The sequence below is a fragment of the Apus apus genome, chromosome 23 (assembly GCF_020740795.1).
Source record: "Apus apus isolate bApuApu2 chromosome 23, bApuApu2.pri.cur, whole genome shotgun sequence".
NCBI classification, from domain to species: Eukaryota; Metazoa; Chordata; class Aves; order Apodiformes; family Apodidae; genus Apus; species Apus apus.
The window spans coordinates 4,213,246-4,236,383 of NC_067304.1; the positions used below are offsets into that span (position 1 = coordinate 4,213,246).

The 23,138-nt window shown below is 53.2% G+C and overlaps 1 protein-coding gene across 12 annotated transcripts in view; it reads left to right on the forward strand.

Annotated features, from left to right (window-relative positions):
* The first annotated feature begins 419 nt into the window (after nucleotides 1-419).
* NFASC (neurofascin) overlaps nucleotides 420-23,138 on the forward strand; it is a 91,567-nt gene continuing 68,848 nt past the window's right edge. For 7 of the 12 annotated variants that reach the window (XM_051638752.1, XM_051638756.1, XM_051638763.1 and 4 more), the window contains exon 1: nucleotides 420-437. The gene's annotated coding sequence lies outside the window, so the exon portion shown is untranslated. Of the gene's footprint in view, nucleotides 438-686; nucleotides 752-23,138 lie in introns of those variants that run through there. The other 5 variants (XM_051638762.1, XM_051638767.1, XM_051638764.1 and 2 more) reach the window with 2 other exon arrangements.

Here is a 23,138-nt window from a genome sequence, read left to right on the forward strand (position 1 = left end):
GTTTAAGTTTCATAACCTCAGCAGAATATTTGTAATGTGATCAAATGTCTGGCGAGGGAAGCAGCAAATCTTGCTGGGACTGGTTCCTAGATGGGGGAGGCTTTAATTAAACTGACATTCTTGATAACCAAGTCACTGAAGAGATGTTCACAGCAAGCCTGTGCTGGGTCACACGGTGGAGGACAGAGCCCTGTTGTGGGTAGTCACCAGCTGTCATCCTGCCCAGAGCCAAGCTGCCACTCTGCTGTCCCTCTCCAGAGAGGCAAAGACCCCCCAGGGGTCGTTCTGCTGCTGGGGGGGGGGGGGGTGCAGAGGATGGTGCTGCAACCTGCGGTTCCTCTGCAGTTCCTCATCTGGGCGATTCCCTGTGCTCGGAAAATAGTCGCCCTTTCCTCCAGAAGGTCTGTGCCTTCCTTTTCCTCCAGCAAAACCTGGAGGTGAGCTTTGGAATGATTTTTTGGAGCGGTTTGTAAGCCCGGCTCGGGTTTTTTTTTTTTCCTGCCCGCGGGAACTTTCGGGGGCTGCTGGGGCGGGCGGAGCCGGCAGAGCGCTGATGGGCTGCACCTGCTAATTAACCACCCCGCCTAATGAATCCCTCCCCCTTCCCCTCCAGCCTTCCCTTTCTCCCTCCTCCCGGGGCGCGCTCCCACGCCCGCCACGGGAGCGCGCAGTGCGGCGCGGCCGCGCCCGGGAGCGCGCAGTGCGGCGCGGCGAGCCCGGTCTGCGGCGAGTCCCGGAGCTCCCGGAGCAGGTACCGGGGGGGTTCGGGGAGGGGGGTACCGGGCCAGGGGGGGCTCCCCCGGGGGATGCTCAGGCCGCTCCGGCCGGGGCAGGGCTTGGGGCGGGGAGGTTGGCCCCGCATCCTTCTCGCGGGTTTGGGACCCTCCCGCCCGAGGGGTTTTCTCCTTCTTCCCCCCTCCCCCCAAATTCTCCCTCCCCGGGCTGGAGCAGCGGGCAGGGGGAGCTGGGTGCCGGGCTCGGGCATGTGACGGGATTTTTGGCTCTTACGTCACGACACGGTGTCGGTGCGTGCGATAAAACCCCGGGGTGTCCGTCGGGGAGGGATGCGGGGGGGGATGCTGGGGGGGCAGGGAAGGACCCGCAGCCCAAGCAGAGACCCTGGTGTGGCAGGACACGTGTCGGTCCCCGAGAGCTCCTGGGGAGGCAGGTTTGCTCTGCCGGGGGGGTTGCGCCCTGCGTCCTCCCTTTGGCTTTGGGGGCTGGATTCGCTTTCTCCTCCTGAAACATCCTGCGCTGGCGAATTCCATCCACCGGCCCCCTGGGCTCTCCGGGGACAGCGGGGTGAGGATGCTGCGGTGGCTGGAGCCGGGCCCCCCGGGGGGGGCAGGGCTCGGTGCCCACCGTGCATCCCCCTGCCCGCTCCGGCCGCGGCTGCGGAGCAGCTCGTTGCTATCGATCAGGCTTCTGGAGGTGGGGAAAGTGCTGAATCATTGGTCCTCCCGGCTCCTCCGGGCGGTTCAGCTGCTCCTCATCTCCGGGAAATGCTCAGAAATAGGCTGCAGAGGCTGAAGGAAACTTAGCTGTGTGGCCCTGGTGGGAGACTGGTGGGCCTGGGAGAGGTACTGGGAGGTTTGAGCCCGGGGTGGTACCTTCTTAGTTGTTCCTTGGAGGGGAGGGCACGGGGAAGATGCACCCCTGAGTCTTGGTGAGGCCTCTGGGCACGGTTCTGTGGGGAGGTGGGGGGGTTATGGGGGATGCAGGGAGGTTTTCTTTACAAAATCCTGTCCCTTTTAAGACTGGGCAAGGCTTGTGGGGTTTGCTGCTTGGGTTGGTTTGGTTTGGTTGGTTTTATTCCTTTGGAGCAGTGTCTTTGAGCTGCTTTTTTCAAGGTCGGGTCCTTGGAACAGCATGTGGGCTGTGGGGTCTTTCTGGAAGTGAAAGGGGGAGGTTTCCATCTGCTTTTTGAGAGAGGGGCAATGGAAAGGGGCAGGGGGACACATATATTGCAGAAAAAGCTGGGATAGTGAAATGCCTGACTGGTTTAAGATGGATCCTGTGACGCTGTCAGTGTTTCCAGGGTGCTCCTATCAGATGCTGAGGACAAAAGCAAGAATCCTGTGACTTTTCTCGAGCTGCTGCCCCTGTGGCAGCAAAATGTCCCCCTTTGGTAGACAGCTGAATTGGTCATCAGCGTGGCTGCTTTGTTTCCAGAAAACTTCTTTGCAGGGCCTACCTTAGGAGAGAACTGCTCAAATTCAGCATCTCATTCTTTATATTTAACAGCTCCAGGCTGGGCCCTGGCTGACTTCCCTTTTTTGTGTGTGTGTGTCGCTGTAATGTGAGTGCAACATAAATCATGCATGGAGGTTCTTCTCAGCTGATGGGCAGAAGTTGTTAAATTTGAAAATGGACCTTGTATACAGGGGTTGAGACCTGGGGGTTGGCTTTGTCTTGCTGGAGCCCTGTGATCCTGCTGGCTCCTGGAATAACAAAGCTCCAACATCATCCTCAGCACTGGGGGTTCCTCCCAGGGTTTCCCCCAGTTGTGTTGCCTTGGCTGTGGCAAGGGATCTGATTTAAACTAAGTCACTCAATCCAATCATCTCTTCTCCCAGATTAAATGGAAAATATCCCAAGCTCTCAAATGGTATTAATTCATAATGAATTATTTGCCTAGCTGTGATCTAATTGTCTTCGTGGGTCTCGGGTATAAAATCGATGCTGCTGCTGGCAAAGTGCCACCACAAAGGCTTTCTGCAGTGTACAGGCATCAAAGATGGTCAAATATCTTTGATAATAACAGCAAGAAATGAGGTCTAATCCTCCACATCCTTGTCCCAGCTGTCTGAGACCTTGCAAGGAGGTTACTCTGCGTAGGTCATAGTGTGGTTGTATCCCTCCTGTGAAGGAGCTCACTAGGACTTGTGGGTGAGCTGCTGGGTGCAGGGTGAGCAGGGAAGGTGTGGAGATTAGGTGTGAGTGGTGATGTGTCAGTATTTTGAGTCAGGGATGGAGTGGGAATAGGAATGAAAAGCTGGGAATGCAGGCTCAGGCAGCTGTTGCCTGTGATCACGAGGAGATGAAGGATGAAGGAGGCAAGGTGATCTTTGTTGGTGCTTGGTTCAGGTTGGTGGGAAAGGGTAGATAGATGGCTTTTAAAGTAGTTTAACTTGCCACTGGAACGATTTTGACTCCTGATGCCCTGTTTCAGTCCTGGTTGAGTGACCTGGTGTCCTTGGGAAGAGGCTCGAGGGGTGAGTTATTCATAGGTACCAAGTACCTTGCCAGACCTGAATCCTCTGTCCGTTCCTGCCACCTCTTTAACCCCACTCAGCAGAAATGTGGTAGTTTTGGGATGTCTCTAACAAAATCCTGTCTGGATGAACATCAGTGCTTCTAGAAACAGAGCCTACACAGGCAAAGGGCTGTGCAGGTTTTTCAGAGCCTGAGTGAAAGGCTCCACCTTGTTCTTGGTGTGCTCTGGTAAGGAGGAGCCTGCAAGTGAAAGGTTTGCTCTTGAGATTGTTAGAGAAACCTGGGGAAATTAAACAGCCAGATTCCTGGGACAATTCTGGCATTCTGAAGTTAGTTGTGAGCCTTCAGCAGGAGTTGCTGAGTGTCTTCCTTCTCCACACAGAAGTTGTGTGTGTGTTCTTTTGATGGGGCTTTAACTTAGTTGGTCTGTGCAGTGTTGGGCTCTCAGAGCTCACCAGCACTTCACCTTGGATGGAGATACAGCTGAACACCAAGACAAGGCTCCTTCTCTGACAGTCTACAGGGCTTCCAGGGAGCTGGGAAATCCCCTGGTTTCTGCACAATTGGGAAGCTCTGCTTGTTTAGGTGAAATAAATCCCCACAATTCAGCTATATTCTTAAACCCATTATAGTTGTTTACATTGAATGTCTCTGAGTCACACATAGAAAATCAGTTTTTCCTTGAACTGGAATAAAATCCAAGCCTGGGAGGAGATTTTAAAAAAAAAAATTCAAGAAGAAACCTGAATTTTGGGACTTGCCCTTTGACTCTTTATTGCTCCTTGGGTTTCATTTGCCTTTCTCAAAATATTCCCTTGTATCTTCAAGCTGAGCAGGCAGCTCATGCCAAGGATCTTGCTCAGTTACAGTTTCTGAAAAGCTCTAGCAAATCTTGCCAGAGAGGTCTAGCTTGTCTCCCTGCCCTGTGGGTAACTCCTTTCAAAAATAGTTTTCCTTCTTTTCCCCATTGTTGGGTGACTTCTGCTGTGTCTTTTCCCCCTGCTGAAGCAGGTCATCCCTTCATTCCTTTACCTTTGCAGTCCAGGATAATTGTTGCATAATTGTAGAGGTCCAGTTCAGGATGAACTTGCTCAAAGTTGTTGTTATGTTAAATAATCCCCCTCCCTATCTTCTTTTTTTGTTTTCATTTCTTTTAAATCCAGATCTGAAAGAAGCTGTGCTGTATTATTATGGATTAAAATAGAGGAGGATTTAGTCCTCAGCCCTGCTTATAGGGATCACCATCCCTAGTTAATGAGATAGGAGGGGAAGGATTAACAACTGAGCAAACAGAGATGCTTTTGCATGGCTAAACCAGGTAGAAGTTCCCAAGGATGCTGTGTAGGGACAGGTCTTTGCCTTGCCTCTTTAGCCCAGGGCCCTTTGGATCTCATCCATCCTCTTGCTGCTGGTGATAACTGGGTTTCTATTCTTCTCCCTGTAGGAATGCAGCTTAGAGAGGACAGCCCAAGGGCACAGGAGAGCAAAGCATCCTGCCTGGCTGCTGGCAGAGCTGGACAAAGGGCAGGGGACAGGCCATGGGAGCAGGGAATGGAAAATGCTTTAAAAAGCAACATCTGGAAATCCTTTGCTGGTATCACTCTGCCTCTGCTACTCAATCCAGCTGAAAGTGGGGGCTGCTGAGGCTGCCAGAGCAGCACGGGGGAGAGGGGGGGTTTGTACAGACAAGGTTCAACGTGGCACAGCACTGAGCACCTTCCTGATGAGCCCAGCTGGGTCTGACAACTCCATCTGTGCAGTCCGGGGTGACCCCACCTCCTGCAGGCCCAGCTCCATGGGGCACTGCTGTTCCTTGTCATGGGCAACAAATAATCACATGTTCAAAGCATGACACGCATGTAACTGACAACTCCCTGGCAGGGCCTGTCCCAGGTGCTGCTTTCCCACCATTGGAGGCCAAGGTTGGTCCTTCCAGAAGGCCAGTTAAAGGGAACAGAACCCAGAGGCTTGGGGCAAGCTGAACCTGGAGGTTCATTTGAATTCGTGGCAGGTTTTCTCCTGCTTTATGCCTCCTTGACAGTAGATTTTGCTGTCTTCCAGCATGAGGAGTGATGGGTTCCTACACATCTTCAAAGTCACAGCAAGCATGACATTGTCTCACTGTCAGCCTGCATATCCTACTCCTCTTGAAATGCCCTGGCAGGGATGGGCAGAGCTGGCAGCTGCAGTGTGAGCTGTGAGGTGGAGAGACCTCTCCTTGAATCCACAGGAAATGGGGTGAAATCCCCTTTCTGCTATGAAATACTTTTCCTAGTTAGCTCAGTAACCTCCAGAAGCTGAAAGAAAACTCGGAGCCTCTAAAATCAAGGAGACCTCCCCAGGCACTGAGCTGTTGCTCATGGTTTTCATTTGAATTAAGGAGTTGCTCCTTGAGGAGGAAAAGAGGCTTCTGTGTCCTGGGGGTTACCTGGAGAGCTGTGCCCTGGGACAAGCATCAAGCTCTTGGTTTAATTCCCTTGGTGTCCTACATATGTTGGTTGCACAAGTAGGTTGGACGCTCCCCAGTTTTGAAAGATTTTGCATTCCATGTAGGACTCGGGGAGATGGTGAAGTGGGGACTTGGCAGTGGTAGCTTTACAGTTGGACTTGATGATCTTCAAGGTCTTTTCCAACCTAAAAATCATTCCATGGTTCTGTGTATTTTATTTTTTACACCAAGGATGCCAACAAGGCATCCAGGAGAGCATCCCCCAAATCTCGATTCCGACAGGGAATGATGCTTCACGGATGATTTACTCGGGGTCAGCAAGGAAGAATGGAAATCACCGTGGATCGGGGAATTAGAAGGAAAAGAGTGTCCGTGGGTGGGAAAAAGCCCCGACCCGAGCCGGGCCGGGCCCCGGCAGCTCTCCAGGGTTCTGAACCATCGCCGAGCCCCGCGACACGGAAGGGCTGCCCAGGAACCCCCTGCCCATGGGGATGAAGGGGATTCTTTGGGCATCCTCAGTCCCTGCCTTGTTGCTCTCCTTCTGTGGTTGATCAGGAGAAGGGATAACAGGCATAGGTTGGAATAAGAGGTTGGAAATGGATGCAAGGAGGGGGAGGAAGGGGGGAAATCCCCCCCCTCTGCTTCCTCCAGCGTGGCTGTCGAGCAGTAGCACGAGTTACCCAGAGAGGGTGGGTGGTCTCCAGCCTTGCTGGAGAAGTGTTTTAGAGACTCAGCTGGATAAAGCCCTGAACAACCCAGTCTGACCTTCTAGCTGATCTCCCTTCCAGCTGACGGCTGGACCTGCTGCAGTCCCTTCCCAACAGGATCCTTTTGTGGTCCTGCTACCTTAAGGGTTTTCACCAGCGGGAAGCCAAACAATCTGCTCCCCCTCTGCATCACTCTGACAACCTTTTCTCATGTACAAAGATTGACTGCCCATTTTCCTGTCCCTGTGAATCAGCTTTTATTGGATATTTAGTAGCCTAGGGGTGAGGAGGGAGGGAAGGAAAATACAGCAGCTCCTTCTCACCCAACAAAGTGAAAAGGTGGAGACCAGCCCTGGCTCTTGACTTGCTCCTGGAAGCTTTACTCATGGTTACTTTACTCAGTTAATGAGGGGCTGCCTGTGCTCTGCTGTGTGAGTGGTGGGAAATGTCACTCTTCCTCAAGCAATTGAGATGATTAGTACTTGGAGCCAGCCTGCCTCTTGTTCCACAGCCTCTCAGCAGCTCCACAGTAGGGTATGGTACCACCAGCCGCCTCGTGTTTAATTACACAGCCCTGTTTGTGAGAGCTGGGAGAGTTGCTAACATGCCTGACAGCCCAGCATGGCTCTGTAGTTGATAAAGACACATCTGTATGTGGAGCTGGGCCCTGATGGAGTTTAAGGGCACAGAAAAAGCCCTCTTTCTTGCTGTCATTTAAATGGTGTCAGGATTCGTGAAATCTTGCTTTCAGGTTCCTACCAGACCCAGCAACAAAGGCTGCTTGTTGCAAGCTCATTGGTTTCTGTTGGCAGCCCTGTGACGTGTTCCCAGATGTGTGCAGGGAAGGGGAGGGGGGGGAGACATGAGAACCCAGGCTTTGTAGCCCTGCACATGTGCCAGCATGTGTGGGAGCCCCGAGGTTCCTCCCTCCTTTCATGACACATCTGGGACATCCCAGCCCGTGTTTTGGCCCTGGCATTTTGAGCAGTGTCTCTAGTTGAACTGCAAGTCCTGCAGCAAGGCTGGGCTCCGAAATCTCAGCTTTAATTCTCCCACAGCCAGTTCCAAAATTCCTGACTAGGATTCCACATCCTCTGCAGTGGAATTACACATCTGAGTGTGCCCTGAGAGCAACCTCCTGAAAACCTTATCAAATCAACTCAATACACAGATAATCCTATTTCCTTCTTCCGCGCTATCTGCTCAATTTGGATTCTCATGGCAAATGTCTTAGGAATGAACTTCCTGTCAAAACTAAGTGCTCCTTCCCTCGTGCTCAGAAAAGCTGAAGTGCAGGGTTAATTCTTACATGGATTCATTTATGCAAGAGATTCATTTATGCACTTGCTAATAGACACATGTGTATGAGTCCTTCAAAATACTGTGTTGCCTATCACAGCCTGATGTCTCTTATTGACAGCTCTGGTGCCCAGATGCCAAGGCCCACGGGGGTTTATTTTCCAGCAGGATCAGCAGCTGGCTCCACAGCTTTTTGGTTGACCTCATCTGAATTCTGCTGGCCACGGTGACAGCTGCGAGGCTGATCTGGCTTGAGCCCAGTAGAGCTTCTCTCAAACAGGGGATTTCATGGACTCTGCTTTCCTTGTCTGCCTTTCTGCTCCAACCTGCCCCTCCAAACAGAGCAACCTGTTTAGAGAGCCTTGGCTTGGGAATGGAGGTGGGACTGGTTCCTGGGGGTGCCAGGAGATGTGCTGGGGAGCCTGTACTGTCTAAATGTCCCTGGCAGGCTTTTTATCCAGGAGATCACTGGTTTTGCTCAGCTCTAATGTCTCTTCCTTCCCTCTAACTTGCCTTGCAAGACAAACAAATGTGAATTATGTTTATGCCCAAAAAATGGCCCTGGTCTGTGGTGCACACTAATACATTTAAAAGACAACTTTATTACAATTAAGAGAGTAGTTAGGGACTTATAAGACTAATTAAATCTCTGATTGCAGAGCTTGCATCAAGCTCTGTGGAAACAGGTTGGTTAAGTCCAGTGGGGTGACTGGGATTGTCCCTTCTGGGGAGGGATGGCACTTCCCTGGAGCTGCCTAAATGGGAAATGAATGCAGTGAGTCTCAGCTCTCTCCTTGGCACCCAGTTGTTCCCAGGCACCTCTTACCCTGGGTATTCACTCTGGGCTCTAGATGCTTCCCCAAGAGCAGGCTGATAATGGCAGTTACATAATAGATGATAACATGGTCCTTTTGTGGAAATCAAACTCACCATGAGATGTGAGGTGGGGTTGGGAGCAGGGAGGGAAGGACAGGAGCTCTTGGTTGAAGGGTCTAGTCAAAGCAGGAGAGCCTGAGAATGAATTTTAAATAAGTGTATTTGGTCTTAAAGCAAACATATAATTAACAATAAGATAACAGGGTGGCTCTACAAGGCAGCTAATTGCATTTTCAAATGTCAGCTTGTCAGCTCTTATTTAGTCTTCACTCAATCTGGGCTTTGCCAGAGCAGTGTCTGGTTGTAAATGGCATTTTCCACTCCTGACACAGTGGATTGTCTCCTCCTTGGTCCTCAGCAATCTCTGCTAGCCCAGCTCCTGATTTGCTTCACCTCAGACATGGTTTTACTTGCTAGGAGGTGGTTTTAGTCCACTGGGTTACATTAAACAAAGTTATATTAAAAAAAACCAACAACAAAGAAGACTTTGCAGGGGTAGAAAAAATACCAGCACATTCAAGAGGAGATTGTCCTGTAGGGTGTGGGGGCTTGTGGGGCATCAGCTGCCTGAGAACGTCCTGCAGGCACTTCCCTCTGCCTGCAGAGGATAAGATATTATCATGATGTGATGTCTCTGGAGCTGCCTTGGGCTCCACAGCCTGGTTGGGCAATTGTCTCTACGTACCATCAGTGGAGATGGCTCCAAGGAGCTGCAGTTACCTGTGCTTTATGATGTAGGCTTCTGTCTGCTGATGTCAAGGTGGGAACTGGCAGTGTGGGCACTGCTTGGATGGGAAGGAAATTGTGTCACTCCTGCAGCTTGCTGACTGTGCTGCTGAAGGTGACTGAAAAGTTGCATGTTCCTCTGCTAGTCCTTGGAGTGCTTTGAAACCTACATTCATTTGAGGTAAATGATGATGAAGTATTTTGAGCTGCTTTGTTGGAGCATTGATGTGTACCTGGATTGACCCAGCCAGGCAAGGACCCTTTGGAGAAAACTTCCAGCAGAGCGAGTGGATAAGAAGGAAAGAAGAAACTCAGACTTTCCCCATGAGTTTTTGGCCTGTGGATGCAGGACACCATTCCAGATGTGAGGGTTTGTTGGCAGCCAAAGCTCAGCCTCTGTGGAGATGGCTGATGTGTGCTGGGAAAGGAGCATGGGGACATCCCAGCTCCACAACCCCTCAGGAAGGGTTGAGGGAGGACCCACCTCCCCAGCCCCTCCACATCCTCCCTGTGCCAGGCAGGTTGCTGGGCCCCATTTCTGGTGTCCATCAGTGGCTGCAGCTGGTCACTGACATGGGAGGGTGTTCAACCTGCCTGGTGCAGGGCAGAGATCAGCAGATCAGAGACAGAGCATTTGTGGGGACATCTCCAGCCACGTTGTCACACCAGCACGTGGTGAGCAGCAGTGTCATGGCCACTCAGCACAGGGACAGTGGCCTCACAGCTGGTTAGTGAGGAACACCAGGGCAACCCCCCCGTGCCTGTCTGGGTGGGTGATGAGTAGGGCAATGGAGTTTTCAGTGTCTAATCCCTGACGTGCTCAGGCAGGGGTGCTGTGACTTGACTCAGGGATGGCCTTGAGCTGCCTGCAGTGGCAGGGACCACCTGTGAGGCTAATGCCACCAGGTTTGGGGCTGGAAAGTGGCTTGTGTGTAGCCCCCTGGGGTGGCTTGTTGGAGTGAGTGCTGCCCTCCCTGCCCACAGCTGGCCATGGGCTCCAGGATGGGGTGGATCAACAACCTGCAGGAGAGCAGCAAAACTTTCAGTTCTTCTTTATTCCCCCAAAATCAGCCCTCTGTGAATTGCTCCCCCCTGTTCTGTGGTGACAAACTCTGGGCATGGCACAGGGCGGGTGATAAAGGACAAATCCCAGCTCCATGCTCAGACCTCCAGGAGGCTTTTATTCTCCACGTTTCAAGGCCCAGTTCCACCCTCTGCTTGTTACTGCAGGATTGTTCCCTAAAAAGTGATTGAAAAGACCCTGAATTTTAGCTGAATAACTTCAGCTAAAAAGTTATGGAAAACATTCTGTAGGACAAAACCAGAAGTTCTTATTCTAATCCCAGCTCTGCTGGCAGGAGGCTGTGATCCTGAACCAGCCATTTAGATACCCTGCCTCAGTTTCCCCATAGGTGGGTAAGGAGTTTATTCCATGTTGCAGGGACTGGTACATGTTCTCTCCTCATGTCAAAAAGAAAACAATCCTCAAGACCCTGAGTAAGCACCAAATATTTATTCTGTGGGCTGCTGAGTGCATTAAATCCCTGCCTTTGCCTGCCTCCAGTGAACATATGTCAATCAATTAGCAATAAATCCTGGTTCTCAGTCAGAAGGAGCTCTGGCAAAATACAACAGTGCAGGCAAAGAGCAGGGATGTGCTACACGTGCAGCCCTGGGAGTTACATGCCAGAAAGCAAAAAAACCACAACACCCCACCCCAAAATAATGCATGTGTCTGTGCAAGGGCAGTGCAGCTCCTGCCTGGTGCTGCCCATGGTCCAGGGAGAAGGGGTTTGCTGAGCTGAGCTGGCCACGCTCCTGCTATTGGTGTGAAGCAGATGCTGAGCTGTGGGAGGGCAGATGGAGCCCCCAGCACAACCCCCTCCTGCCCTGTGGTGGGCAGTGCTGGGCCAGGTGCCCCCTGAGGGGCTGGTGTGAGGGTTGGGGTCCAGCCCTGGCTGCTGGGAGCCTTTCCTGGCCCCCCTGCAGCGGGAGAAGCTGCAGAGGGGCTGTGTCTTGTCTAGTTTTTTAGAACCATTCAGATGGGAAAAGTCACTGAGTCCAACCATCAGCCCCACTCTACAAAGCTCTCCCCTAAACCATCTCCACCATCATCTTGGAGAAGAAGGTGGTGCTGGTCTCAGGCAAGTGAGCCTGACTCAAAGCCTGATTGTGCTGCTGCTGAGGGACCCGGCGCTGCTCGGAGCAACGGGTGCCACCAGCTTTCTATTTCTGAACCACGATCTGTGACAAATCCCCAGGCAGCTGCTGTGCTGGGCCCCGGAAAGGCTTCTGGAGCTGGGTTGCCATCGTGGCTAATTATAGCCCCACGCTCACAGCTGTGGCCCCCACGGAGGGAGGGAGCAGCAGGGACCACCAACGTGGATGGAGCTGAGCCCACCCAGCACAGCAGGGTGGGCTTCATCCTGCTCTGACCACATCCCAGGCATCTCTGTGCATATCGAGGCTCTAACCCCATTCTCAGGTGCCTTTTGGGTGCAAAGGACCCTTAGGGTCCTGCCCTGCAGCTGAGCACCCAGGCAGGAGCTGGGGGCTGCAGGTGGGGTGTGGTTGGGGGGTTTGTGGTGAGTTTCTGAGCTAGAAAAGACATTTGAAATGAGAATACAGCTCCAGCTGGGATCCTGGTCACAGAGTAGCAACGTTCCAAGAACCAGCTGAAGATGCTGTTCACTGGGGCTTCTGGAGGGTTTTTAGAATACAGGCTGAAGGGTTAATTGGGCAGATAAAGGACATCTTCCCCCTGGAGAGGAGCTGAGGCAGGAGAGGTGATTTACCATTAGCAAGGGATGTGAATTTCTGGATTTCACGTTATATTCCTACCCCTTCCTCATGCTTCCTTCTCACTCCAGGTCACATTCTGTGACCCTGAAGGAGGACAAGGAACCATCCCATGGGACAGCCCCACATCCTGCTGCCTGCAGCCCTGCCTCCCCATGGCCAGGGGCAGCAACACCCCGAAACTGCACCAAGTGCAAATCCTAGGAGAAACCAACTGCTTTTCCTCTGCCATTTCCTTCAGGACAAAGGCAGAAGAGAAAGATGGTTCATTTGTTCTGGCCAGGAACTTTGCAGGATTGTCAAACCCCTCCCGTGGGACTACATGGGAGGTCTGCAGGGCTAGTCAAGCAGAGGGCAGAGCTGTGTTTGCTCTCTCATGCTGCCATTTCAAGGAACAAGAAGTGCATCTTGTTTGAGAAATAGCTTTATGCTAAGTGAGAGTTGTTTCCTAGCTGCTGCCCTGGGCGTGTTCAGTCCCTGATAACACACAGAGCTGCAGAAGGAGCTCAGGGCTTTCCCTGCCATCGCTGCTGACTTGTGGGGCTCCATGAAAAGACTCATCCCCTCCTCAGCAGCTTCAAATGGTCTCTGAAACATGACCAGTTCTAAAAGCCTCTTCAGGCTACTGTGGGGAGAAAGAAGGACCAGCTCCAGTGGACAACTCATGCTTGGTGTAAGCCTGTGAGCAATAAATAGGATTTTAAGGGTCCTGAAAAGAGAACACGGCTCGTCTCCCCTGGGGAGCCTTTGTTCACCCTCATTATTCCCTATCTCCCTGGCCTGCAGCTTGTGCTGTCCCCACCTTAAAGCAATAGAGATATTGGACCGAGTTAATCCCTGGTGACTTCATTCATCTTCAAGCTGGGATGAATTTTTGCTGGCAGCCAGCCCTGCTTCTGACCACCTGCCACTGCTTTTTGTGGCACGACCGAGGCCGTCCCCTCCTGCCAGGCTGTGCAGCTCTTCCCCTGCACCTCCGTAACGCACTGTCTGGGCTGTCCATCACAAGGCAGACAGAATCCACTAGGATGGGGAATTTTTCTGCCTGCAGTGCTTGGCAGGGCCCTGCTGCTGTCAGGAGCAGTGCAGCCAGCACAGCTCCAGGTCTGCTCTTGTGCCGAGAGGGTGATGGTGCTAATGTATGTGATCCATCCGTTTGTCTCCCAGGAGCACGTTGTGTTGTAGAGGTCAGGATGGAGGATTACCAGCCAAGGTTTGGGGGGCTCACTCTCAGGGTCAGGGTCGTTTCTTGGGGCATCACCAGGAGATGCCCCATGGCAGGAGCAATGCTGGGTTCCACAGTCTCTGCTCTGGTCACTGGTTGCCAAGAGCAGAAGATAGAAGAAGGTCCCTTTGGTACCTTCATGGTTCAGCTGAGGATCTGCAGCAGGAAGATCAAAAGTAATTCAGCCTTTAAACTCAGATCTTGCTTGTATCTCTTTAACATTTATTCTTCAAGAGGCTGCTTCATGTTTTAATTTCAGCAGACAGCAGGAAGGCATCCCCTGAATGCAGAGGAAAGTGGGCAGGGGTGACTAATCAATTGGTAGGAACGTGGCTTGTGGTTTCAAATCCCAAGGTCTGGTCCTGCTCTCATTGTCCAGACCCTTTCTTCTCCCTCCCAGCCTCATTCTTATATTCTAGTGGTTTGAAATCTGGCTGGGCTTGCTGGTTTGCCCGTTGGGCATCCCCTGATCTCTAATCCGGATCAGCAAGGCTGGATCTGCAATTATCTCAGCAGCTACTCTGGGTTAATGAGAAATACCAACAGCAGAGCTGAGCTGAAAGCAGTTTGTGGTGGTTACCAGCCCCTTTTGTGGGGAAGTAAGGAGTTGGGGGTTATGGAGGCTCAGTTTCATTGACCTTGTGGTTAGAGTAGCTGTCACAAATAACATTCTGACCGGTTGTTTGAGGCTTGAAGTTACTGGAATGGTAGTTGGTACTGGAGGGTAGGTTTTGCAGCACTGTGGGGTGGGTTGTGTGTCCTTGCTGGTGGAGATAAGAGCATATCCCTTGGTGTACAACATCCAGGGAGAGTTAATACCAAGTGCTTGAGAGACAGGAGCCAGAAAACAAGAGATGCTGCTGTGTTTGCTCTGAAATATCAAGTTCTGGGTACATCTGAGCTGGGAGGAAGGTGCAACCTTGGAGGGCACCTTGGGCAGGAAAAGAATGGAAGTGCTTGCTCAAAAAGGTGTCATCTGAACCATCCCTGGAGCTTAGACCTCTCGGCACCAAAGCTTCTCCTCCCTGGAGGACAGCCAAGACCACAAAGTCTTCTCTACTCACACCCGTTTAATCAGGAAAATGGAAATAGCATTTTAATAGGATGGTAATGAAGTTGTGGATCAGATTGGTCGATTCCTCATTTGAAGCTAAAAAGGGGAGCTTTGTTTTTTCCTTGGGTTTATCACTTCTGTTCTTGCCTGATTAGTTGTAATCTTCTGCTGCCCTTCACTGGGAAACTCCCTCCTTTATTCTCTGCAAAAGTCTATCCTTAAGTTTGTGGATGATCCTCCAGGGAAATCAGGCCACCTATATTTCATTTAGTGGCTTCAAACAATTAACCTCACAAAGATTCCTCCCTCTCTCTCTCTCCCTCCCCTCCTTCCCCCATCTGTTTCCTAATTACCAGTGGAACTGGGATGTGCAGAGTGTGCCCATTTTGTAATTAAATCACCTCCCTTCAATGTTTTGTGGTTGGCTCTTTAAAAAGCTGTGTGTTGCTACTGGGAAAATAGTAAAGCCCAGGATGTGCCACAAGGGTGAGTGAGCCTGAAGAGGGTGTGAGATTCAGATTTTGGGGGATTTTTTTTGCACATTGGAGCTGGAATGAAGAATCCCTTTGGTCCTTCTCCTGGATCAGAAAGTGTTGAGTCACCTGAGGGGGCAGCTGAGTGACCTGGAGGAGGTCTCAGCCCAGAGCAGCTCAGGGAAGCATTTCTGGGAGGAGACCAAGCTCCTGTTTCTCTTTTCAAGCAGGAAAAATCCTGTGTCCCTCTGTCCTTGACCAGGCTGTCCTGTCTGCTCCATCCTGCTTCCTCTGGAGAGCTCTGGAGGGGGGGGGGAGGCTGTGGCCTGTGCTGTGCCAGCAAGCTCACCCTCCTGTGACTGCAGGGGGAGAGATGCATCCATACTGGTGTCACTGGGAGGCGAAGAGCCCTGCACTGGGAACTTGGGATCTGTCGGGAGCTCACGCCTGCTTGGTGCGGGGTTTGCTGCAGCCTTTGGCTCTCCTTGCAGAGGCCGCGTGTGCTCCCGGACCTCGCTGGCATCTTCCCTCCCCGGGCCCACCCTCGGCCCTTCCCCTCGCCCTCGCTCTTACCCTGCCTCGCCCTCCGAGCCACCTTGTCTGCATCCTGGGGGACGCGATGAGGAAAACCTGCACCCGTCTGGCTGCTCAGCCCACGCTGCCGGCGGGTGGGAATCAGCTGAGACCCGTCGGGGCAGGTGCTCTCCCTGCCAGGGGGGTCCCGTCCCCCCCAAGTCCCCGCCGTGCCCGGGTACCCCTGCACCCCAGCAGCCCCCCTCCCTGCACCCCAGCAGCCCCCCTCCCTGCTCCCCAGCAGCCCCCCTCCCCGCTCCCCAGCAGCCCCCCTCCCTGCTCGTCTGCCCAGAAAAGCTGGAGGGTTTTTCTGCCCTCCCTGGCGGAAAAGCATCGAGGGGTTGGGGCTGCAGGGAATGACGGGGGGCAGGGCAGGGGGGGCTCTGCTGAAACCTGCTGGGAGGTCGTTCATGATCCTCCCAATGCCTCTGGTGCTCCGCGAGGCTCCAGGAGCTCGACCCGCTCCGGGTGCTGCCGAGCCCCTCGGTGGGGCTGGGGTGGGTCCCGGGGGGGGGGTTCGGGAGAGGGGCTGGAGCTGGGCTCGGTCCCGGGGGGGATTCGGGAGAGGGGCTGGAGCTGGGATAGGTCCCGGGGGGGATTCGGGAGAGCGGCTGGAGCTGGGATGGGTCCCGGGGGGGATCGGGAGAGCGGCTGGAGCTGGGATGGGTCCCGGGGGGGATTCGGGAGAGCGGCTGGAGCTGGGATGGGTCCCGGGGGGGATCGGGAGAGCGGCTGGAGCTGGGATGGGGAGGACGCGGCTGCTGCGCTGCTCCCTTCCGCTTCCTCGCGGCTCGGGAGCCCGTTGTGGCGGTAGAGGATGGGGCATCGCAGTGCCGGGGTGTTTGGGGGCTGGGACACCTTGCTCTGGGCAGAGGGTTCATGTCTGGGGGCAGACAGGAGCTGAGGCATCTGGAGCTTGGTTCTGCAGGGCTTTGTGCTTGTTACATTGCAAGACCAGAATCTGGGACCTCAAAGGGATTGTCCTCCCCACACCCCAGCTGGTAGAAGGGTAGGAAAGCCCATCCTGTCTAAAGTGTGTCCCCCCCAGACACGGCCAGCCTCCTCCTCCTCAGCTTTTCTTGAGGGAGGGGTTTTTCTTGAACTGGAGAAGTTTGTGCTTCTCAGGCTTTGTCTTGCACCTTGCAATAAGTAACATTCTCAGCAGAGTCTGTGAAGTCTGTGCCTGGGGCTCAGCAGGACTGTGGCTGCAGGGCAAAGGGGAGTGTGTGTGTGTGTGTGTGTTTGTGCTTTAATTCACTCATTTCTTGCACTTGAGTTTGGTGCCTGAGCAATCTGAGTTGCTCCAATGTGCGTGGTAGAAGGTGAGGCTCCCTGTGGCTCCTTGCCTTTGCTGCCTCCCTTTCCAGAGACATCACATGGAGATGCTGCTGTTGGAGAGGGGAGAAATGGTGCTGAAATACTGGTGAAATACTTGGCATCCCCTGGCTGAGAAGTCTCCATCATGGGCTGGCTCTGGTGTCGGTGAGATCTCTGGCTCCTCAGCAGCTTTGCTGTGGGATGTGTGGGGCTGGCTGGCTGCTGCCAGCAGGGCTGGAACAAAAGCAAACTGGGAACAAAACCCTGTCATACTGGCACCCAGGACACGGGGACAGGCCCTGGCTGGCACTTGAGCCCGTTCCCTGCTGGCTCGGGGACTGGCAGGGGACAGAGTGAGTAGTGTCCTGCCCCACAGCTCCTGCATTATTCATGAAGGAAAATCCAGTAAGAGCAGGGAGGGAAGGGAGAAGAAAAGTCAGAGTTAATAAAGGGTATTGTGCCTTCTCCCCTTCACCAGCCCCTGGGGATGGGTAGGCTGGAGATAACACAGCTCTGTGATGGAGGGGAGGACAGGGAAAGGGTCTTGGGCAGCAGCCCAGAGATTTCTGTGCTCATCCTGGGGACTTTGGGTCTGCTCCAGGGCTGGGGAATGCTGGCAGAGCCCGGGAGCTCAGAGTTCTGCCAGGGGCTCAGCACATCCTTCCCAACACGTGGAGACACTTCGTGTTGGGGATAGAGGAGATGGAGAACCTTAACCTGAGCTCTGGAGGGGAGAAACTGTCTCTTAAATGGGGAAAGGCAAAGGCAGGCAGCTCTTGGCCTCTGGAGGAACTTGTGAGGAGCTGGCAGTGGAGATGGTTTTCTTAGAAGTTGAGATATTTGCAGGAGGATGGGCAGGAAAGTCTGCTGCTATGTCCTGCTTGAGGGCTGACTGACATGTCCTGAGGGCCTCCCAAGGGCATGGTGTGTGTCACCTTGTGGCTGAGACCTGCTGGTGGCTCCATCTGTGTGTGTCCATCCTGCTGCAGGTGCTGGGAACAACACCCAGACCCCCTTTTGCTCTTAGTTCCCTCATTTGGCCATGGCTGGATGCTTCCCCAGGACAAGTTAATGTAGTTCAGGTCTCTATTATCGCGGTGTCTTCTGACTTCCTTGCTTTCCATCACTTTCCAAGGCAGGCAGGGCTGACCTGTGACTCTCACTCTTTGTTCCCTGCTCTCAGGACTCCTTGTCCCCCAGATGGAGCTGAGTAACCCTGCCTGGATGGAAGCAGCCCGTTCCCCTGTGGTGGGGAGGCAGTGGTGTAAATACCAGCCTTCATCAGAGACATGTGCACCTTTGCATTTAACTAGGATGCTTCTCTTTTAAGCCAGAGAGCTTTAGGGGAAGGTGTCAAAGTGCTACCCTTCTTCTTGGATTACTAAGAAGCTTTTTCTTGCAAAAGGAGTTGGTGGCTCCGTGGCGATCTGGGTGTAAACTGGTTGTAGCCTCCCTTGCACTGGGCTGTGGGTTGGTTTGGGTGGAGCTGGCGTGGGAAGGAGGTTGTTCAAGAGCAAACTAGAGATCCCTCCGGGGTGCAGACATCAAGCAGAGGGAACTGCCACAGCCCCAGAGCAGGAGGCATGAAAGCAGCCTTTGGGCATGAGGAGATGATGGAGGTGAGCTCCTCAGGGAGGTGATTAGCGTCCTCTTCCTCCCACTAACCGTGCCGGGCATGTTCATTACTCTTTAATGGCAGGCTTTGTCTGTTCTGCTTTACCCAAACCTTGCTTGTACTGAGATGCTTTGGCACTTGAGGCCCTAGAAAGCTCTGTGCAGGGGAGGAGAGTGCAGCCCTTTGGGCTGGCTTTGTGCTCTGGAGGAATGCAAAAGGCATCTGTGAGCTGGTGACCTGGAAATCTGCCTCCCTGCTCTCCTCCATCGGTCCAGGAGGACTTGTGAGCTGTGTGGTACCGGGAGGATGGTGCATCTCTGCTGCCCCCAGCAGTGCCCAGCCCCTCCTCTCACAGTTCAGCCTTTCCCCCAGCCCTGCCCGTGCTGCAGGGAGCAAAGCTGCTCTCTGAGCTGCTCCAGGTTTCGACACAAGCCACATGGTCAGATGGTTCGGGTGTAATTGCAGCCGTGTTGCTCTGGAGATGCCGTGTCGAGTTAAATACATCAGTGGTACCTGCCTGTTCCTGTAATTCGATCCGATTAAAATGAAAACCTCTCAAAAGATTGACTGGGAAACCTATCCTAAAAGCCCTGACAGCAACAACTGTGTTTCAGGGATGCTGGTTTGTTTCCAGAACATGCTCCATCAGACATCTGTTGGGGAGGGACTCTCTTTCATGGCCCCAGGTGACTGTCCCCTCCATGTAGCTCAAGTCTCAGCCTCCCTCCTGCATCTCAAGCATCTGAATTTGGGAAAGCAGAAACCAAAGTCTCTGGCTAAGCTCAGTTTTGCTGCCTTTTGTGCTCCTCCTCCCGTTGCCCTGGCATCTTTCCTTCCATGCCCATCACTGTGAGGTACAGTCCCCGCACTGAATGACAGGTCAAAATTACCCCCCCAGGCTCCCTGCAGGGCTGCAGGGCGTGTGTGGGGGGTGAGATCCACCCAGAACCACCAGGCACTGTGTCATATCTGCCAGCCACTTGGCTGGGAACTGGTGCAAAGGGTGTGATGGGTGGCAGGCTGGCCTGCATCCCAGCCCTGATCCTGCAGGAGGGATCAACCATCCCAAACCGAGCAGGACCAGGCGTGTGGAGAGGCTGGTGGGAGGAGCTGCTGGCACTCAGAGGATGGCAAATACATTTCCATGCATCTTTTATCTGTGGGAGGAATTTGCATAAAACCATATAGTAAATCATTAGCATAAAAAGGCTGAAATGGGGCTGTTGGATGGGTAATAGACTCCCGGGGGGGTGGTAAGGGGAGTCCTGGGCAGGGCTGGCCCCCTCTACACACACCCCCCTGCCATGGAGGGAAGGGAAGAAGCATTCCCTGAGCCTCAGGGGTGAGTGGCTGCAATGCAATTCCCAGTAGGAAACGCTCATTGAGTCGTGGTGGGGTGGGAATGGTGAGGAGGGTTCTGGCGTCTCAAGTGTCACGTCATTGTGGCAGAACATGGTCCTTTAATTGGATCAGCTTCTGTATTCTGAAGGGTTGGGGGTTTTGTTGGGTGGTTTGTTGGTTGGTTTTTTTTTCCCATGTCAGTTTATTTACTGCAGTGAGTAACAGGATTTCACTGCCCCTTCCTGGATGGACTGCCCGGGGGGGTAGGAAAGATGAAAATAAGGAAGCAAAGGGCTGTGGGTGCCTGGGGGGGCGGGGGGGGGGGGGGGGGGGGGGGGCTTGGAGCTGCCCCTCTCCCTGCATCCTTGCTAGTCTCTCTGTCTGCAGCCTCAAGTGACCTGTGGGTGCAAGTTCAGCTTTGGCATTTGGGTTAAAAATTAAAGAAATGCTTCCAAACGGGGTCAGGAGTCTCTGAACTAGAGGAGCAGGAGCGGGGGCTCTGGAAGCAGGGATGGGGGGGGGGGCGGGGGGGAACAGGACCAGCCTCTGCCAACTCAGAGACTCCCTGCAAGAAGGTTTTTCTTCTAATGAAGAGCAACACAAAGGCACTCGGGCTGGTGCTGAGATCACAAGAAAGGGCTCTTTTCCTTTCTTTTTCTTGTTTAATATTAAATTCTCAGCCTTTAGCCGAGGGGAATGGTGAGGAGGCCCCTGCCCGCCCGCCCCCAGGGCTGTCTCGGGGGGGGGGGGGAGCACGCTTCAGAGGGCTTGTCGTAGCAGGCACTACTTTCTCATGCATAATTTTTGAGCTGGGGAGCGAATTTCCAGCCCCGGTCCCGCCGGGGGGGCTCGCGCCGGGCGCGCATGCCCGCGGGTTGCCATGGCCACGGCGCTGCGCCCCGGGATGCGGGATGGGGAGAATCCCAGGATCTGAGGGGTTGGAAGGGACCTGGAAAGATCACCCAGCCCAACCCCCCTGCCAGAGCAGGGTCACCCAGAGCACATCACACAGGAACGTGTCCAGGGGGGTTTGAATGTCTCCAGAGAAGGAGACTCCCTTCAGCATCTCTGTGGTTCTGCCCTGGACTCTTTCCAGCAGTTCCCTGTCCTTCCTGAACTGAGGGGCCCAGAACTGGACACAACATTCCAGATGTGGCCTCACCAAGGCAGAACAGAGGGGGAGGAGAACCTCTCTAGACTTACTAACCACCCCCTTTCTAATGCACCCCAGGAAGCCATTGGCTTTCTTGGCCACAAGGGCACATTGCTGGCTCATGGTCATCCTCCTGCCCACCAGGACCCCCAGGTCCCTTTCTCCTACCTTGCTTTCCATCAGCTCAGCCTCCAGCCTGTACTGGTCCATGGGGTTGTTCTTCCCCAGGTGCAAGACTCTGCACTTGCCCTTGTTGAATTTCACCAAGTTTCTCCCTGCCCAACTCTCTGACATCCGAGGAGAGATGTGCCCTGCTCTCCAACCCTCCTGCTCTCAGCTGGGATGGGATTCAGTGACACTCCAAAACCCACAAGGCTCTTGTGCCTGTGCTGCAGGGCAGGGATCCCTCCCCCTGGGGCTCCCTTCATCCTTCCTGGAAATCCTCCTTTTCCCAAAACTCCAAGTCCACTTCTCCATCCTCCTGAAGCCATGCAAAGGGGGATAGATGCCTGCAGCTTTTGACCAGCTTTCCAAGCTCTGAGCAAGGCAGATATTTGCTGGGAATTGTATGCATGCCTGAGCAGGAGGGAGGCTGGGCTGCTTGGCACCCGCTGTCACATGGGGCCTCTTTGGATGCCAGAAGAAGGATCCTGAAGTTGCCACCCAGAATAGATGCTTTTTCTTCAGCTAATTGCACCCTTTCAGGGATTCTCGGGTAACAGAGTGCCAGACTTCCTCTGCTCCCAAAATTCCTGGAAAATGCTTGGCACTTCAGTGTGCATTGGGAAGAGCTCTTGGAACGGGCTAACAAAGCACCAGCAGTGGTTTGTAATGGCAAGACCATAAGAAAAAAGAGTGTTTTATGGGCAGTGACAAAGATTTTCTGACTTGATAGGGTTGCTTTAGTGGGGCTGACAGGCTTGGGATTTCTCAAGTTGCTTTGGGAAGCACTTTGCAAGTGAGAGCAGGCCCAAGTCCTCAGGGGATTAGGATCCAGGCACCTTCCTGGAGCTGCACAGACCCAGTTCCTCTGTCTGCAGTTGCAAAAATAAGGTTTCAGTCAAGTTTTGACAAAAGCATTTCCTGCTCTAGTGATAAAGACTCCAGAGCTGCTTTCCCAGCCCTGTCTGTGGGCTTGGTAGCACTGGCCTTGGCAGCCACCTACCTCCTCCTGCAGCCAGGGAAGAACATTCCTCCTCTGACAGCAGCCCCTGGAAAATGCTGTTGCTGCCTTTCTGTACATTCAGGCAAGAAAAAAGCCAAGTGGTCCTGCCTGGGACCAAGCCAAAGCTCATTAGCAGAAGCCTCTTGGTACCTTTTGATGGGGACAGTGTTGCTTAATCATTTTGTAGTACTGAGCATGGGCTTGTCTGCAACCAAGAGTGAAAAGCCCATCCTTAAATTAGAGCTTAACTCTTGGGCCTGGTCGAATTGGGTATAAAGCTGCAGCTGGGGGGGATACTGGATCAGCCCCAAAGTGATCAGACTCGTGGCAAGCTCTGCCTTTGTTCATGCTGGGTTTGAAATAAAGCTGCTCGTGTGATAAGCACGTTGCCTTGAAGTGCAGCTTGTTAGGAGAAAAACCACCAGCAAGGCTGGAAGGCAAAGCTCAGCTCTCTCATCACTTCTTGTAGCTTAAAAACAATTGAAGTTGGCTCTTCCCCTCTGTTCTTTGAGGAGCTTTAATAAATGAGCTGTGAAAATATCTCTGGGGAGAGATGATGTTTTAACAGAGCTATCTCTTCAGGGTGTGCTGGCCTTATCAACATTGCTAACTAAGTCTTAAAGTGGGGAAGTGTCTAACTGGGTTAGGCTCCTTGGTGCCACTGGTGCTCAGTGGGATCCAAATGCAGGAGAAGGCAGCACTGACCTTCAAGCCCAGCAGCCACCAGCAGTGGTACTGGTGCTTATGTTATGGTTCTGGCCTTGAAGGCAAGAGCTGGAGGCTGGGGACACTGCAATCAGCTCTGCACTGAATCTTGGAAAATGTGGAATCAATGTATTGCATATTTTTTTATCCTTTGACAGTGATCTGGCCCCACTATCTGCATTTTGGTCCAGAAACTCAAATTCACTCTATTTTAAAAATAAATGGTACTGTGTAGCTTGGAGCAACCTGGTCTGGTGGGAGGTGTCCCTGCCCATGCAGGGGGTCAGGACTTGAAGGTCCCTTGCAACTAAAACCCTTCTATGATTGATTCTATGATTGTATTTGCAGGGGTTTGTAGGGCAGGGCTTTCATATCTTCTCCCCTGTGAGCTGTTGACAATGATGATGGTCCTCAGCTCATGCACCCCCTGGCTCAAACCCCCCTC